General features: G+C 50.9%; 2 long non-coding RNA genes across 2 annotated transcripts; one reads left to right on the top strand and one right to left on the bottom strand.

Annotated features, from left to right (window-relative positions):
• Nucleotides 1-3,188: 3,188 nt before the first annotated feature.
• Nucleotides 3,189-5,532, top strand: LOC130602099 (uncharacterized). The gene is made up of 2 exons (XR_008972817.1): nucleotides 3,189-3,318; nucleotides 4,784-5,532. It is a non-coding gene; the product is annotated as an uncharacterized LOC130602099 (long non-coding RNA).
• LOC130602098 (uncharacterized) lies at nucleotides 4,645-13,614 on the bottom strand. Its single transcript, XR_008972816.1, has 2 exons — nucleotides 13,457-13,614; nucleotides 4,645-5,455 (listed from the first exon to the last, which is right to left on the bottom strand). It is a non-coding gene; the product is annotated as an uncharacterized LOC130602098 (long non-coding RNA).
• Nucleotides 13,615-15,412: the final 1,798 nt, after the last annotated feature.

Genomic DNA, 15,412 nt, shown 5'->3' with positions numbered 1-15,412 from the left:
ATTATAGACCGTTAAATTGTCACAACCCCCTTCAGTCCCCGTTCTGGGGAGGAAGCAGCCCATGCTGCTCCGGGCCTGTTACATGGTGGCATTGGGAGTCAGGATGCTTCCACCCTCAAATAGGACATTTGGACCAGGGAACATAGAGGGGAAGCTTCAGCTCTAGCGACAGCTGATGAGGAACCACAGTGGAAATTATTGTCTCCAGTTTCAGAGAGGAAATGAAGACCCGGAGCCTTTTTCACCATTGAACAGTCATTTTTCTTTTGCTTTTTTTAATAAAGTCATTATAAATATGTACAAAGAGTCTCAGCATAAGAAATTCGTTTTACAAAAGAGAGAAGCCCCATCCAGTCACAACGAGGAGCCTTCCTGAACTCGGCTCAGCAGTGAGCTTCGCTTTGCTCTTGCTTTGGTAAGGGTGGAAACGTGCACAGTGACTCTGCCAGGGTTTAAATCCAAACCAGCCATGCTCAAAGCATTGTGTGTTCACTGCACTTCACCTCCTGGAGCCTGGCTGCAGGCTGGAGACGCTGCCAACATCCTGTGGACCAGAGGTGAGGGGAACACTGTTTTCTTGTGATCAAGTTTAGACTTCACACTGATGGGAAATGTGAATACCCATGAAAACCAAACCCCACTGCAGTTGGCCTTGCTCTCTACTTGGGTGGCATCTGAAGCTAATAACTGTAACTAATAATTGCAGTTCAATACCCAGATGCTTTCAGTGAATATTTATCAAGCTCCAAAGTCACCTTCTTTAAATATTGGAAAAACCTGTTAAATCCCTCAAGGATTGAGTAGGGTGAACTCTGAAGCACTCTGATGGGAATAACATCAAAATTCACTCTTGGATTCAAATAAATACTTTCAGGGGGAAGAAAATCACTTGTTTTGTGTTTTCTAACTTTCTTTTGCAGACTGGGAGTGGAAATCCTGCAGCTTTGCCTGGAAGAGTCACCCTGCCACAGGCAGAGCTGTGGTCTGGAAGGCCCAAGCGAGGCAGTGCACTGGGGTATGTGCTGACTGAGATCTGTGTTACACAGATGGAACGTGAGTCAAGCCAGTGGGATTGGCAGAGGGAAGAAGCACCAAAGCATCTCCTGCTGGGAACAGGGATATACACCTGTACACAGCAGGGAGGGCCTTTTGCACCTTCAGACCAGGGCAGAACTAGAAGGCCAAGGTAGGAGCAGCACTTGAGGACTCCTCCATGCAGACCAGCTGACACCCCAGTGTTTTCACAGAATGCAGATCTGCTCTAAGGGAAGATGTGGAGGTCCTGGTCACCTCTGTGGAGGCAGAATATAGCCAGGTTTTGACATGGACAAAAAACATGGGTCCAGGATTGAATGTGGAGCCACAGGTAGTTTGTTGCACGTGTCTTAGATGTCTGTCAAGTCACAGATGTTTCAAAACCACGTGCAGGAAAACTAACATTGAATGTTAAGGTAGATGTCCTGTTCTGTCCTTGCCATTGTGTACATGGCAGTGCAGCTGTGCTCTCCTTCAGCTGGACTTCCCCATTTGCCATTCCCCTGTCACCTGTGAGATTCTCCTCTGCCTGCTCAGCCTGCAGGACCAAACAGCATTCCACCAAACAGTTCCATCTTACGTTGTATTGATCCCACAGCTTGTGTGCACATCAAAACTGCCTCAGGTTGACCAAAACAGATTGTAATCCATTTCCTTCAAAGGAGCTGTTTCTGCTTCTGCAGTGGATTTAAGTCTCTCATCATTTTAGCATGATAGAAACAGAGCAAATTCCCAAATCAGATTAAACTGATTGAGTGGCTGTTTCTGATTTAAGGAAACTGCTTTAGTATGGGGCTTAGCTGAATCAGGGTCACTTCTGTATGCCTGAACCAGAGGCACGATGGGCATCTCGCTCCTCCCCACTGACACCTCACTGGTTTGGGTGATGCCTCTCCTGGCCACATGAAAGTGTATGGCAGGAGGCTTGGTCCCATTCCATATTACTTTAACTACTGAAAATAATCCTAAGAGAGAAGAGGAAGGAATGTGGAATTAATGGGCCTCATCCTGGCCTGGGTGTAACGTGCAAGCAGACAGCAGTGCTATCCTAGGATTAATTTGGCCAAAGGACTTAACACCAGGCTGGGGGAGAGGAGCTTCACAGGGCACAGCAGCTTTGTTATTCCAGTGTGAAGTTCCAGCGTGTGCTGGGAGCTGTCCTGGTGGAGTGCAGCTTTAAAAATTAATAACGACTTTCCTCACGGCCACATTATGTGGTGTTCTGTACAGACTATGATCTCATAACCTCCTCCTCGGCCTTCACACACACCGCCTGCTGAAACCTAAGATGAGGCCTTTCTCATTTAGAGAGCACTCCCCTTCTTTAGAGAGGCACAACTGCAGAGCTCATCACAATCAATGACTTCTTGGCTGCTGTGAGGGAGAAGGCAGAGGAGCACGAGCGAGGAACTGTGCTGGTTTCCTACCCATGAGTACGGTCCAGAAGCCACCATCTCACACAGCTGCTGCAGTGCAGTCAGAACAGCGCTAGGGGAGTACGCAGCATGCTTGCTTTTGCAGTACAAACATCAACCAGGGTTCAAGCAAGGACTTTAAAAAGGATAAAAACACCCCTTGTCAAAAAATGGAAGCATTCAAGAATAGCAATTATACCAGAAAATGTAAGGCTTTGACAAACATGTACCCTCTAGGAAGTAATGCCATTTATGTACAGTGAATGCTGGCTGTGAAGTGCTGGTAAGCTGCTCCTCTAGCAAAGCTCACTTGACCCAGCAACTACGAGATGAAAGTGTCCAAAACTGAACCCGTGGTTCACACCAAACATCCCATTTAGAATGACAAAAGTGAAGCAAATCAAGATTAAAGCAGGACTTGGGGTACTGGACCTGCTCTTGTTTTCACTTGGGAAGCACCATAGGTTTGGTTGGTTCATATGAGTAGCAGTGGGCAGCGTGTGTCTCCTCATGGTTTTGATGACTAGTAGGAACCACCAAGGAGGACACTGATCCCTGGGAGTTCTGAGGCTTGGGGGTTTTACCAGAAAGCCTGTCCTCGGAGGGTTAGGATGGAGGCAGATGAGCCCATCGCTTTGCTACCGAGGTTGATCACTGATATAAGGGTCTTTCCCAAGGTAAGGACCTTACTCATGGGAAGGACAGAACTTCCTTTCCTCTTCCTTCTCTGTGGTGTTTCAGGGGAATTTCTTTGGGGAAAATGCCTCAAGAAGTCCCCTGCCTGCAGACCCCAACAGCAGGAGAGCCAGCAGCAGCACATCCTGCATGCCCAGAGATGGGAGAGCAAATGGAATAATGCATATTTCAGGTAAGAAGTTTACTAAACCTTCAGAACTCAGGAGCTAATGGTTGTTAAAGGTGAGGAACATGTGGAAGAGGCCTCTGTCTTGCACTGAGAAATGGAAGCCAGATCCTGTGCCAGATGGGTTGGCACAAGGCTGCCTCTGGGTACGTGGGGTACACACATGGGGAGGGAGGATGGTGTAGGGGAGAGAAGGCCTCCTGCAGGCTGCATGTCCTGTAGAGCAGTTCCCCATCCCGTCCTCCCCATGTCCTGTTCCAACCTGACTGTGCAACACTGTACTCACAATTCCACTCCCTCGTTTGAGTGATCTGCAGAAAGTTCTATTTTTAAGACTATGCCTGATCCAGCACCTGCAACACTGCTGAAATCAGCTGAGGCTCCTCCTTTTGCTAGAAGAATTCTTACTTATCTCAGCAGGAGGCTGAGGCAGGAAGGGGACAGGATGCTGAGCATCGGGCCCCAAGTGGTAGGAAAACGTTTTGTGGGTCCCCGTAGTTGTGAGACCATCGAAACTATCAACAGACAAACTACACGTAGCTACATGATCCCTCCCAACGCTGCACATAATCTAAAGTAGGGCAAGGTTACTCATTAGGAACAATTTGCTCTTTCAGCATAGCCCTTTCTGCTGTTTGTGAATTGACTGGGATCAGTAATACCCATGAAGATGTGTGCAGGGGCCCAAAACATTGAAGAATAGTTGATAAAGGGGAGAGTTGAGCTTTGAGATTGCTTAGAAACATTTCTCCTGCAGTAGTGAAGAGCCCAAGGTTTGACTTGCCTTGTTCCTTGGGTGAGGGTCAGGGGTTTAAAAAGACAGGGAGCCAAACTTCCTTCGGAAGTCAGGTTCCTGACATTCCTTTATGCCCTTGAAACCGCCCCCCCTGCCACGGGAGGGTCAATTTTGCGGTGCAAATATCTGAAGCTGGGAGAAATGTTTCTAAAACCCTGCACACAGTGATCACTGTCAGTAGCTTCTGGAAGGTATCCTACATCTGACAGGTAGTTTTGGCTGCAAGAAAAAAGTGCGCTGTACTAGACTGAAAAAAGCCCTTTGCTTTCTAAGGACAGGTTCTCCTGTTATCCCCCAGTTTATTGATTAGTCTAGATGCAGTTCCCTTCCCTGGTTCATGGGATTTGAGGCTTAAATCACCATCCAGGAGGATACCCAGCTCTGGAGCTGTAGGAGATTCTGCACCAGCAGACGTCCACTGCAGTGAAAAGAGCTGGTGTGTCACTGCCAGCCCAGCGAATGCTGCTTCCCAAGCTCCCAACCATCCAAAGAAAAAGAACTGCCCCAAAGAAAATGTGTTTTATAAAGTTCTGGGCTAGATTGTTTTGTCTTAATTTATGCAGAGATTGAAAGAAAGAAAAAGTAATAGCACCTTCTCAACAAGTAGTATTTTTTTGCTATCTTGTGTATAAATATCAATAACCAAAATAGATTTTTCCTTGTCCCATGTTTCAGAACATCCTCTCAGGGAAACTGTAGCACCACAGAGAGGCAGTTTAGCCCCAGACAAATATGAAATGTAGCACCAGAGAAACTAAGGTCAGAAGAACAGCTTATCTCACCTGGTGCTATAGCACTGAATATATACACACACAGACTGTCTGTCGTCCAAGCTGCCAAGCACCCGTGCCCGCCCCACGGCAAGGCTGTGCCCGTCCCGCAGCAAGCTTGGTCTCTCAAGGTAGTACTTAACTCTGGATGTATTTTCCACCCCACTGCATCGAAAGGAACGTTTATGTTGCCATAAACAAGGTGCAGTGGCGAAACTGCCAGTGTTACAGCAAGGACATCACTAATCTTTTGACTCAGACTGCAGGAGCACAAATGCTCAGACCACCATCATCTACAAGGAATGTTGCTTACGTTCTCAACAAGGCATGCACGTCTTAACGTATGCATACAGGAGGGTTTACATTCTTCTATATATAAGCATGTATGTGTCTCTGGTTTGCTGCTGGGCCCTTGAACAGCTCCTTCTGTGCAAATCCTTCTTCACGTTGCCCAAAGCACTTCCAACATCTTCCACTTCTTTCTTTCTCTCCACTCTTCACAGCTGCTGCTCAGGCTCTGGATCCCTGTAGGAAAAGGGGAAACAATTTTCTCCAAGGGCACAGGGTTCTCTCCAGCCTAAGAAAGCAAAAGAATTGTGTTTGGGTTTAATTATATTGATGCATTGCTTACAATAAAAGCTTCTTTGAAATTTATGCTTGAACCCTCCCGCTAAATTTACGGACAAGGAGAGGTACGTAATTTATGGGCAGGATGGTTTGGTGGTTCAACACGAGACGACACCGTTACCCCTGTGCTACTGCAGGATGCCTGCTGAGCTCTCACTCTGCACGGCTCCTTTTGGGTGCTCCATCTTCATTTACATCACGTTAACAAAAACATTAACTTTTAGGGAAGCCATTAATTTTGTTCCAGGTAGGCAGCGGGGCGCAGTGAGTACCACAGGAGACTGGAAGAGCTCACTCGTTCCTGCTTCTGCCACTGATTAGATTTGTGGCCTTGGGCAAACCACTTCTTTCAGTTGCTGCTGTAAAATGAGGGCAGTAATAACTTCTTTGCCTTAGAGGTGGGCTGCAAGCCTTAATTAATAAAGTGCTCAGAGAAAGGCACCTATCTAAGTGCAAATTAGCAGGCGAGGTGCCCAAGGGGCAGCCACTCTGCAATTCCCATTTATACCTAGGCTTGTTGATACCAGCACTCACTGGGGTAGGTCCCATCTTTCAGGCTGTGGTGTCTGGTCTGCAAAGACTGTGGGAGTGAGTGAACTTACAGAAACCTCAGTGGAGAAATCTCTGCTGCCTTCGGGATGAGGTGATTTCACCCGGCTGGGAGAAGGGAGGGAGGAGTAGCTGACTGTGCAAGTGCATCAGCTATGAAGTCAGTGTAATTAGGGCTGGCAAACAGCTCTGGGACAGATTCTGAGCACCGTTACTCCATGTAAACCCAGAATCACGTCCCTGCTTTCTGTAGCACCACCCTGCCTATGCCAGCGTGAAGGTTGTCGCGATTCAGTGGCACCGTCTCCGAGATGAACTGAATCCTCCCCTGTGAGGGGACAAGTCCTGGTGCTGCAATGGGACTCTCGGAAACCTGCAACATCTCTGGTTCAGCCTCACCAGATTTAACCGTATCTGCTCTATCCCCATTGCTGTGAGCCCCCGAGCTGCTCTTGTGCACAGGATGTGGTGATGACAACCTCTCCCTCAGTTCACAGTCCTGCTTTCTGCTTTTCAGGAATCTGAAGCAACACTGGAAATAGCTTGAAGGACTCAAGCCAGAATGAATCATGTGGACTCGAAGCACGTTTCCTTTTGCCTTGCTGGGATCAATGCTCCCAGATAGCCACACAGCTCCTGGGGCTCCTGTATCTGCACACACAGACTCCACACACACCCCGCTCTCTGGAGTGCTCCAGGTATTTTAAAGGTCTTCTTGCAGAGCTACTTAGGGTTTTGGGAGAAGATAAATAGGAAAGGTGCTCACTACTTGGAACACCTATGTAATATTACCTACAGTAGGAACACGGTAACACTGGCTACACAAAACCAGCCAACAGAGCACAGACCACTGATAACCTGAAGAGGGTTGTTAGAATATTTTACTTTTATATCAATTTATTGTTATAATCTGGAGAGGGGCTTTGGGCAAGGGCCTGTAGGGACAGGCCAAGGGGAATGGCTTTAACCTGCCAGAGGGGAGGCTGAGATGAGCTCTTGGGCAGAAGCTCTTCCCTGTGAGGGTGCTGAGGCGCTGGCACAGGGTGCCCAGAGAAGCTGTGGCTGCCCCATCCCTGGCAGTGTTCAAGGCCAGGTTGGACACAGGGGCTTGGAGCAAGCTGCTCTAGTGGAAGGGGTCCCTGCCCGTGGCAGGGGTTGGAGCTGCAGGAGCTTTAAGGCCCCTTCCAACCCAAACCATTCCGTGATTCCATGGATAACCAGCTGTCAGTAAGTAGCCCAGCAGGGGTTGAAATGCATCCTGCTCAGCCTCCTGGGCTGCACACAAGGAGTCAGCCCTTCCCACAGCCCTGCGCTCGCACACCGGCCTCCATGGATCTCAGCCTGCACTTGTACACCTGCATGCTCAGGTCCAGGCCAGTGCTGGGCACAGACAGACAGACAGCACCCGGGATGTCTCTAGACATGTGCAGAGACACAAGGAGGGGATTCTGCACCTCTAACAAAAGATGTCTTTATAGGGAGGTCTTCAAAACAAACCGCATCGGCATCACTGGGCGGGAAAGCAGAGCACAACCGGAGCTGCGTGGGGCTGGGATGCAGAGGAAGAGCCTGGGATATGGCTGCTTACACTCAGGTAAGGTGTTTACTTGAGTTACACTGGATTAAAGACTTCAGGAGCTGATCAAAGAATTTCCTCCCAAGCAAAACCATTTAATCCCTATTTATTCTCTCTCCCCTAGTAGCTTTTCCAATTGCCAGCTGTGAACCCTTGTCCTCCTGTGCCATCTATGGCCTGCAACAGATCATCCCTGCTGCCATTGTATTTTACAAACTGTCTCTCTGTGTCACTTAATGTACAGAAAAATCTATGAAATCCTGTAAAACTTGATAAATCCTAGAATGTCTTGAACTCTGAGTGATAAATCTGCTCTGGGGTGGGCAAAGAGCTCAGCACAATGTTTATGCATCTCATACTACCCTATTCTAAGAGCTTTAAATGGCTCTTAAGTTTTGCATCAGCCTCGTGCTGGCCTTTTGCATAAAGGTGTATTTCATGGAAAGAATAAAAGAGAACCCCAGAATCCTGGCCTTCAGCCCATCTTCCCATAAAACAATTCTGAATATCCTAGGCGGTGTTAAAGCCATTTCTGGGTGCATATTGGCTGCACTGCCAGTATCTGACTCATTAATGGAATATACTTTGAGCCAAATTCTGATCTCATTTACAGCACTGTAAATCCAGGGCAACCCAATTGACTTCAGTGGAGTTCCTCCAAATTTCCCACAATAGGCAGTCAGCAGACAGATCAAAATGTGGTACTTCGGGTCTGACCAGGCTGAGGAAAGCCAAACTGCATCCCATTGTAACACTGGGATGGAGAGCAAGTTGGAAAGAGCATCCCCCTCTGTAGAGCTGCTGCCAATGTGTTTATGTGTCATAAGGTTGAAACCTGGAGGGGGGGAGGAGACTGTCCACTACTGTCAATATTTTTAATGGAATCCCAGCCTGGTTTAGGTTGGAAGGGACCTTAAAGCTCCTCCAGCTCCAACCCCCTGCCATGGACAGGGAGACCTTCCATTAGGGCAGGTTGCTCCAAGCCCTGTCCTACCTGGCCTTGAACACTGCCAGGGATGAAGCATCCATCATTTACTTGTAAAGAAAGATAGGAATTACAGCTGAGTTCCTGTATGAAAAATGTGGTGTCTATGGAAAACATGAAGTGATAAAGAAAATATCACTTGCTTTGAAATGTTTCATGGGACCCACCCTTCCCTTTGGTGATGTGTCCCTCTTTTCCTGGTTATTTAGGGGGATGCAGATTCTGCTCAGCAAGTTGCTCTGATTCATTGCTCCTATTAAGCAATGAGGCTGTGAGATGACAAATCACATTGGCTGCTATTTGCAAAACCATCTCATCCAGCCTCGACACATCCCATTGCTTTTAATAGATACAGGCAGCTCCACTTCCCAATTCCTTTGAACTCTCCAGCCTTAAATCCTGCAGTTTTATCACACAGCTCGCTGAGCTGCTGTTTACACACACACACAAAGCAAGCTGCTCTTCTCCGGGATGCTGAGTAGGATGAGCATGAAATGACTCGGGTAGGGGGTCCCTGCTCTCAGCTCAGCACTTCTCTGACTAATCTTTCTTCAGACAGGACACAAAGCCATGCTTGGGCACCACCTGCATGAAGCCAGGGGAGAATCTGAGCTCATGGCCCCTAAAGCAGTTGGCAAAAGGAGCTCTGCTCCCAGCTAACGTGTCAGCATGTAACTTCTTGATTTAAATGGATTACACAGGCAATTCTGTTGGCACAAGTTCCACTCCTAATAAACAAAATAACACTTGTTCATATACTGAAAGAAATATATATATATTCAAGGGCTCGGATTGCTAAGGGAAGGCTTGAGATGGGGACTAAACCAGGCGCTCTCTTGCTTCCTTCTTCACACAGCAGCAGGTTAATGAGAGAACAAGGGCTGGGCAAGAGCCCTTTCAAATTCCCAAGCAGCCTGTATCCATGTACACTCACACTTCATTAGCATCTCTGTGGGAGACAGAAGGGTAACTTGGAAGACCAAGAAACAATTAGGAGGAGGTTCAAGAGGTAGGAGGAAAGAAGAGGAGAACTACTAGGGAAGAACTCTGCAGAACGGCGTGTCCAGGAGACCTTAGCACAGGAAGACTGAGAAATCCAGACAGGGAAAAGAAGTATGTTGGGGCTCCAATCTTTCCACAAGGCAGTGGCCTGCCTGGCTATAGCCCACCTGCAGAAAGAGGCATTTCTGGACTGCTGTTTGCTTTTGAAAACTCTGTTGCTGGTTTATCATGAAAGTTAATGATGAAGTTTCCCTTGTGCAACTGAACTGTGGTGGGGACCTTTGGCATTTTCGAGTAGGATGCTTGCCACTAGGAAGAGCAGGCTCCTTCTTCCTTCATTATCCAGGAGGATAAACAACAGCACTGGCCTCTTTGTGTTAGGGATGCGCCCAGGGCACAACATGCTGAATGCCTGTCCTCGTGTGGAACCGAAGCTCACTGCTGAGCTCACAGCCTAGTCCTGTGCGAGCTGCACTGCCTCTGGTCCTTCATTTCCTTTGCTCTCCTGCACAGCTCAGTGTGACTTCTCCAGACATCTTATCAACCCTGTTTTAATACAGATAATTAACTGCACTGAGACTCTGGACAGAGTGGCTCAGCATGAACCTCACAGCAAACAGTGGGGGGGGATTACTGGCAGCACAGTGGGCACAGAACCAGGCTGGTGAAGCTGGCAGGGACAAGCAGGGTTTGATTTTAATACACTGCCACTTCTGAACTAATAGAGTGAAACACAAGTGACACTGGATGCCAAAGTGGTACATGACAACTATACTTCATGCCCTGGCTGGATATTTCAAGGTGATGTCAGATTATGCATTATAAAACTGCCATTTGCAGAGCATCCATCCCCAAATCCCAAGCATGCTCCACAGATACAAACTGGTCACATGCAGCAGCCCTAATCCTGCTTTCCCTGGCATCACCAGAAGTCCTTGGTACACAGGATTATTCCCTGAGCTGCACTGTTGTGTAAAGCCACAAGGACCTGAGGGAACAACTACCAACCTTCCTCCTCAGAAACAGGACGTAAGCTCAAAGCAGCCAATGCAAAACGCTGTTACCAGTTGAAAAGGCAGGAGGGGAACTCAAGTAGTAAACCAAGCTGAAACCAGCCTCTTCCTCTGACTTTCTATTCCTTCTGCAACCATCAGCTCACAAGACAAATGCTGACTGCAACACATTTGTTAAGTGTACAAGTGAGTCTCTTATGAGCCCTTCCATGAAATCACTAGATCACAAGTGCTCAGAACCTGGACTTCCCATCTTGTTGCAGAACAATGTTATCATCAATGGCAGAAAAATACAGACTTTGCTCAGAAACACTCTGCAGAGTTAAAACACTGCTGTCCTACCACATCCCTGAGTCCAACCCAGCTCACTGTGCTGTCACTTGGGCTCTGACAAACTGTGGATAATCGGACACCTCCACTGGTGTGAGCAAGTTACTGCTCAGGATGAACAGAAAAGAGTCGTAATGGCAAAAATAGCCCAGAAACTGAGGTGTAGATGATCTATTTCATTGTTCTGGGGTTGCAGTGAATTCTCACCCTCAGCCCGGTCACTTGTGCCTTAGAATCTTACCAGGAAACAGGCAGGGCAGTCAGCTGCGCACGGCGACAAGCAGGAGACTGTCCCTGGCTTGTTACTCTCCCACATCTGGCCTCTTTATCCCTGCACGTGCTTCACATCACACACAAGGATCTGCTCTTCACAGACTGACATTTGTATTTGTGTCCACGAAGCCCCCGAGCATTTGGAGGCAGCTCAGCACATCCTGTCTGCGCAGCCTTTGAAGCTGCGAGGCAGGACTGTGCATGCTGAAGGAGCTCCCTTGCTGTGATGAGGATAACGCTTTGCTTTTCCACAGTGTCTTTATCAAAGCAATTCACAAGCAACTGGTTATTGCTTGGCCTGAAGTGCAGAGAGGCAGACGGAGGTGAGGGCTCCACAGAGTCAACAGCAGAAGAGATTGCGGGGAAAAATTAGTATCTGGCCAACCAAAGCTATGTGAACCTTCACAAACGGCTTCCAAACAGCTTTGGCCTCGTGGCAGTGCCAGAAGTCTGGGCTGAGTGTGTGCACTGATCCGCGGGGTCAGAGAACAAGATCTCTCTGCCGGCCCGACTCACCACCACCCTCTCTCCATGGGATGAGAAAGTGGGCAGGGAGGAAATTCCCTGGCTTGTTAGAGAGAAAAGGACCCCAAGACGAAGGAGATCACTGCAGCCCCCCCATGGATTTCAACTTTTAGAGGCAAGCAAGTCAGACGGATGGGTTTGCTTCATACTCTAGAATTAAACTGACAGGAAGGGAAGGAGGGTCGGTCGCTATCCCACAGCCTCATACCTCTATAAAATACTCACATTTTATAGAAATGGAGGCTTTGATCCCTCAGGAAAAAACCCAGGTTTGTTCTGGTTTTGCTTTCAAAGAAAGCTTCCCAAAGGTAACCAGCTCCTGACAGACACAGCAGCTGCGGCTCAGACAGACGACAGCGATGCCCCCGCATACACCAGTGCACACACACAGAGACCTGCTGGAAAACCTCAGTTTTCAACTCTCCTGAGAGCCATACCCTTCCTCCACACTATTCATATGTACTTAATGGCATCTTGTGCACTTAAAAAGCATGCAAGGCATTTTGCAATAGGAGACCTGATTCCTGACAGCAAACTCTTGTTTGCCCAAGAGTTGCAAACAGCCCAGTTAAACTGGATTGTACAAGGTCAGCCCAGTGCTGGTGGCATTTTCCACCTCATTTTAAGCTCGTCTAAACCCTATCCAAGCTGTGGGATATGAGAGGATGCTCAAAGTTAGACATGCACTTAAGGTCTTTCCTGAACACGGGCACACATTAAGGAACACCCACAGGATACAATTTAAAGCAACCAAAATAGCAGCTCTTGCTCCTCATGTCTGTGGGGGGAAACCCATGTCCCAAAGAGCACTTTAGAGCACCCAAAACCCCTGAGGTGACCCCACATGCACTCAGACTCCCAGAGCTGAGGGTGCAGAGCTGTCCCCACCAGCCCAGGAGGTGTCCTCAGGATGACAGCGAGGGTTAGAAGACCAGGTATACCCCATTTCCCTGCTGCTGCTTTGCTCGGTGGCTCTGGAGCACAGTGGGAGCTCTAGGAGCAGTGACTGGGCTTTTGCCCAGCTGGTAGCTTGGGAACTCTTGGGGAAAGCCTCCAGCACTGGAGCAAGGCATTATCCAAAACCCAGAGCCAGGCACTGCCAGCCGAAGTCCTGCTGGATGGTCCTGTGGGGACATCCACCACTCAGGGACCTTAGTGATGGGTGCTCTGCAGCACCCGTGGGTCCAAAGCCCAACAGGGGATGGCAGGATATGGGATGTTCCTCCACTCACAAGAGGGCTGGAGGCTCTGCAGGCACGGCTGTGCAGGACAAGCACCCTCCATCTCCCAGGGCTGACAGCTGGGGTGATGTGGGACCTGCTCTGATCCCCGAGAGCCACCCTCCGCTGCTGCCGCTGCCCCGCTGGGGCCACAGGCTCAGCCAGTGCGGGCATGGAGCTGGAACTGCCCCGTGAGAGCATGGGTGACCCGGGCGGAGGCTGGAAGCCGTGAAAGTTTGGGGAAGGGGAAGGGGGCTGTTCGGGGAGTCCTGGGAGAGAGGGAAGAAGGGAGAGAGGTAGAGGGGGTAGGAGAGAAGAGATCGGAGCGATCTGGCACCCGGCGCTCCCGTTATCAGCCGCCGGTACCGCGGACAGCACGCTCCGCCCGTCCCGAGCCCTGCCCCGCCGAGCGCCGCTCCGGCCGCAACCGCGCCCCGCCAAGCGCCGTCCCCGTCCCCGTCCCCGCCGCGGTGCCGACCTGTTGCGCGTCCCGCCTGCTCCCCGCTCCGGCCAGCGCCCCTCTCGCCTAGAGGCTCCTCCTGCGGATCAGCCAGGCCAGCGCGGCCGCGGGCGTGATGGCGCACAGCAGGCACACCACCGCGGCCAGGCGCCGGCCGGCCCCGGGCCCGCGGCCCCGCGCCTTGCGCCGCTGCTCCAGCTCATCGCCCAGGCGGCGCAGGCGGGCGGCGACCAGGCGGGCGGCGGCCGAGGGCCGAGCGGCGCGGCCGGGGCTGCAGGGGCAGGGCGCGGGGGGGCCGCCGCGCAGCGCGCACGGGCACATGGCTGCGCCGCCGCTCAGCGCCGAGTGCCGCGCAGTGTGCGGGCGGGCCGGGGCGGCGGCGGGCGGGGGCCGGGGGGGGTTACATCATCCCCCGCGGGGCGGCGCTCGGCGGCGGGCGGGGGAAAGGGGGACGGAGGGGACGGTGCTTGTGCGGTGGGAAACTTGGGTAGCGGGGGGGTGTGTGGGACGGAGGGACGGCATGGGGCTAAAGGGACTGCGTGGAGACACGGGTGACAGTATGGGGATACAGGGACAGTGAGGAGAGAAAGGGGCAGTGTGGGACGGAGGGACAGCATGGGGCTAAAGGGACTGCGTGGAGACACGGGTGACAGCATGGGGATATAGGGACAGTGAGGAGGGAAAGGGGCAGTGTGGGATGGAGGGACAGCATGGGGCTAAAGGGACTGCGTGGAGACACGGGTGACAGTACGGGGATATAGGGACAGTGAGGAGAGAAAGGGGCAGTGTGGGACAGAGGGACAGCATGCGGCTAAAGGGACAGTGTGGAGACAGTATGGGGATATAGGGACAGTGAGGAGATAAAGGAGCAGTGTGGGACGGAGGGACAGCATGGGGCTAAAGGGACTGCGTGGAGACACGGGTGACAGCATGGGGATATAGGGACAGTGAGGAGAGAAAGGGGCAGTGTGGGACGGAGGGACAGCATGGGGCTAAAGGGACTGCGTGGAGACACGGGTGACAGTATGGGGATATAGGGACAGTGAGGAGAGAAAGGGGCAGTGTGGGATGGAGGGACAGCATGCGGCTAAAGGGACAGTGTGGAGACAGTATGGGGATATAGGGACAGTGAGGAGATAAAGGAGCAGTGTGGGATGGAGGGACAGCATGGGGCTAAAGGGACTGCGTGGAGACACGGGTGACAGCATGGGGATATAGGGACAGTGAGGAGAGAAAGGGGCAGTGTGGGACGGAGGGACAGCATGCGGCTAAAGGGACTGCGTGGAGACAGTATGGGGATATAGGGACAGTCAGGAGATAAAGGGGCAGTGTGGGATGGAGGGACAGCATGGGGCTAAAGGGACAGCGTGGAGACACAGGTGACAGTATGGGGATACAGGGACAGTGAGGGATGCAGAGTGACAACGTGGAGATGCAGGTGACAGCATAGGAACATAGGGACAGTGTGGAGACACAGGTGACAGTGTGGGATGGAGGGACTGTGTGTGGACACACATGATAGTGAGGGATGGAAGGACAGCATGGGGATGCAGGTGACAGCATGGGGATATAGGGACAATGTGAGGATATAGGGAATGAGTGGGGATGGAGACACAGTGGGGGACAGAGGGACAGCGTGGGGATGTAGGTGACAGTATGGGGATGGAGACACAGTGGGGGACAGAGGGACAGCGTGGGGATGTAGGTGACAGTATAGGGATGGAGACACAGTGGGGGACAGAGGGACAGCGTGGGGATGTAGGTGACAGTATGGGGATGGAGTGACTGCATGGGAATATAGGGACAGTGTGGGGATATAGGGAATGGATGGGGATGGAGTGATAATGCAGGGATAGAGGGACAGTGTGGGGATGCAGGTGACAGTGTGGGATGGAGTGACAGCGTTGAGGTGCATAGGAATATAGGGATAGTGTGTGGGATGGAGCGACAGCGTGGGGACGGAGGGACTGTGTG

Source organism: Pezoporus wallicus, unplaced genomic scaffold (genome assembly GCF_028554395.1).
Source record: "Pezoporus wallicus isolate ANWC-B61680 ecotype Strahan unplaced genomic scaffold, APGP_CSIRO_Pwel_v1 contig_10548, whole genome shotgun sequence".
Taxonomy (NCBI): Eukaryota; Metazoa; Chordata; class Aves; order Psittaciformes; family Psittacidae; genus Pezoporus; species Pezoporus wallicus.
This window is presented reverse-complemented; position numbering and strand designations above follow the sequence as displayed.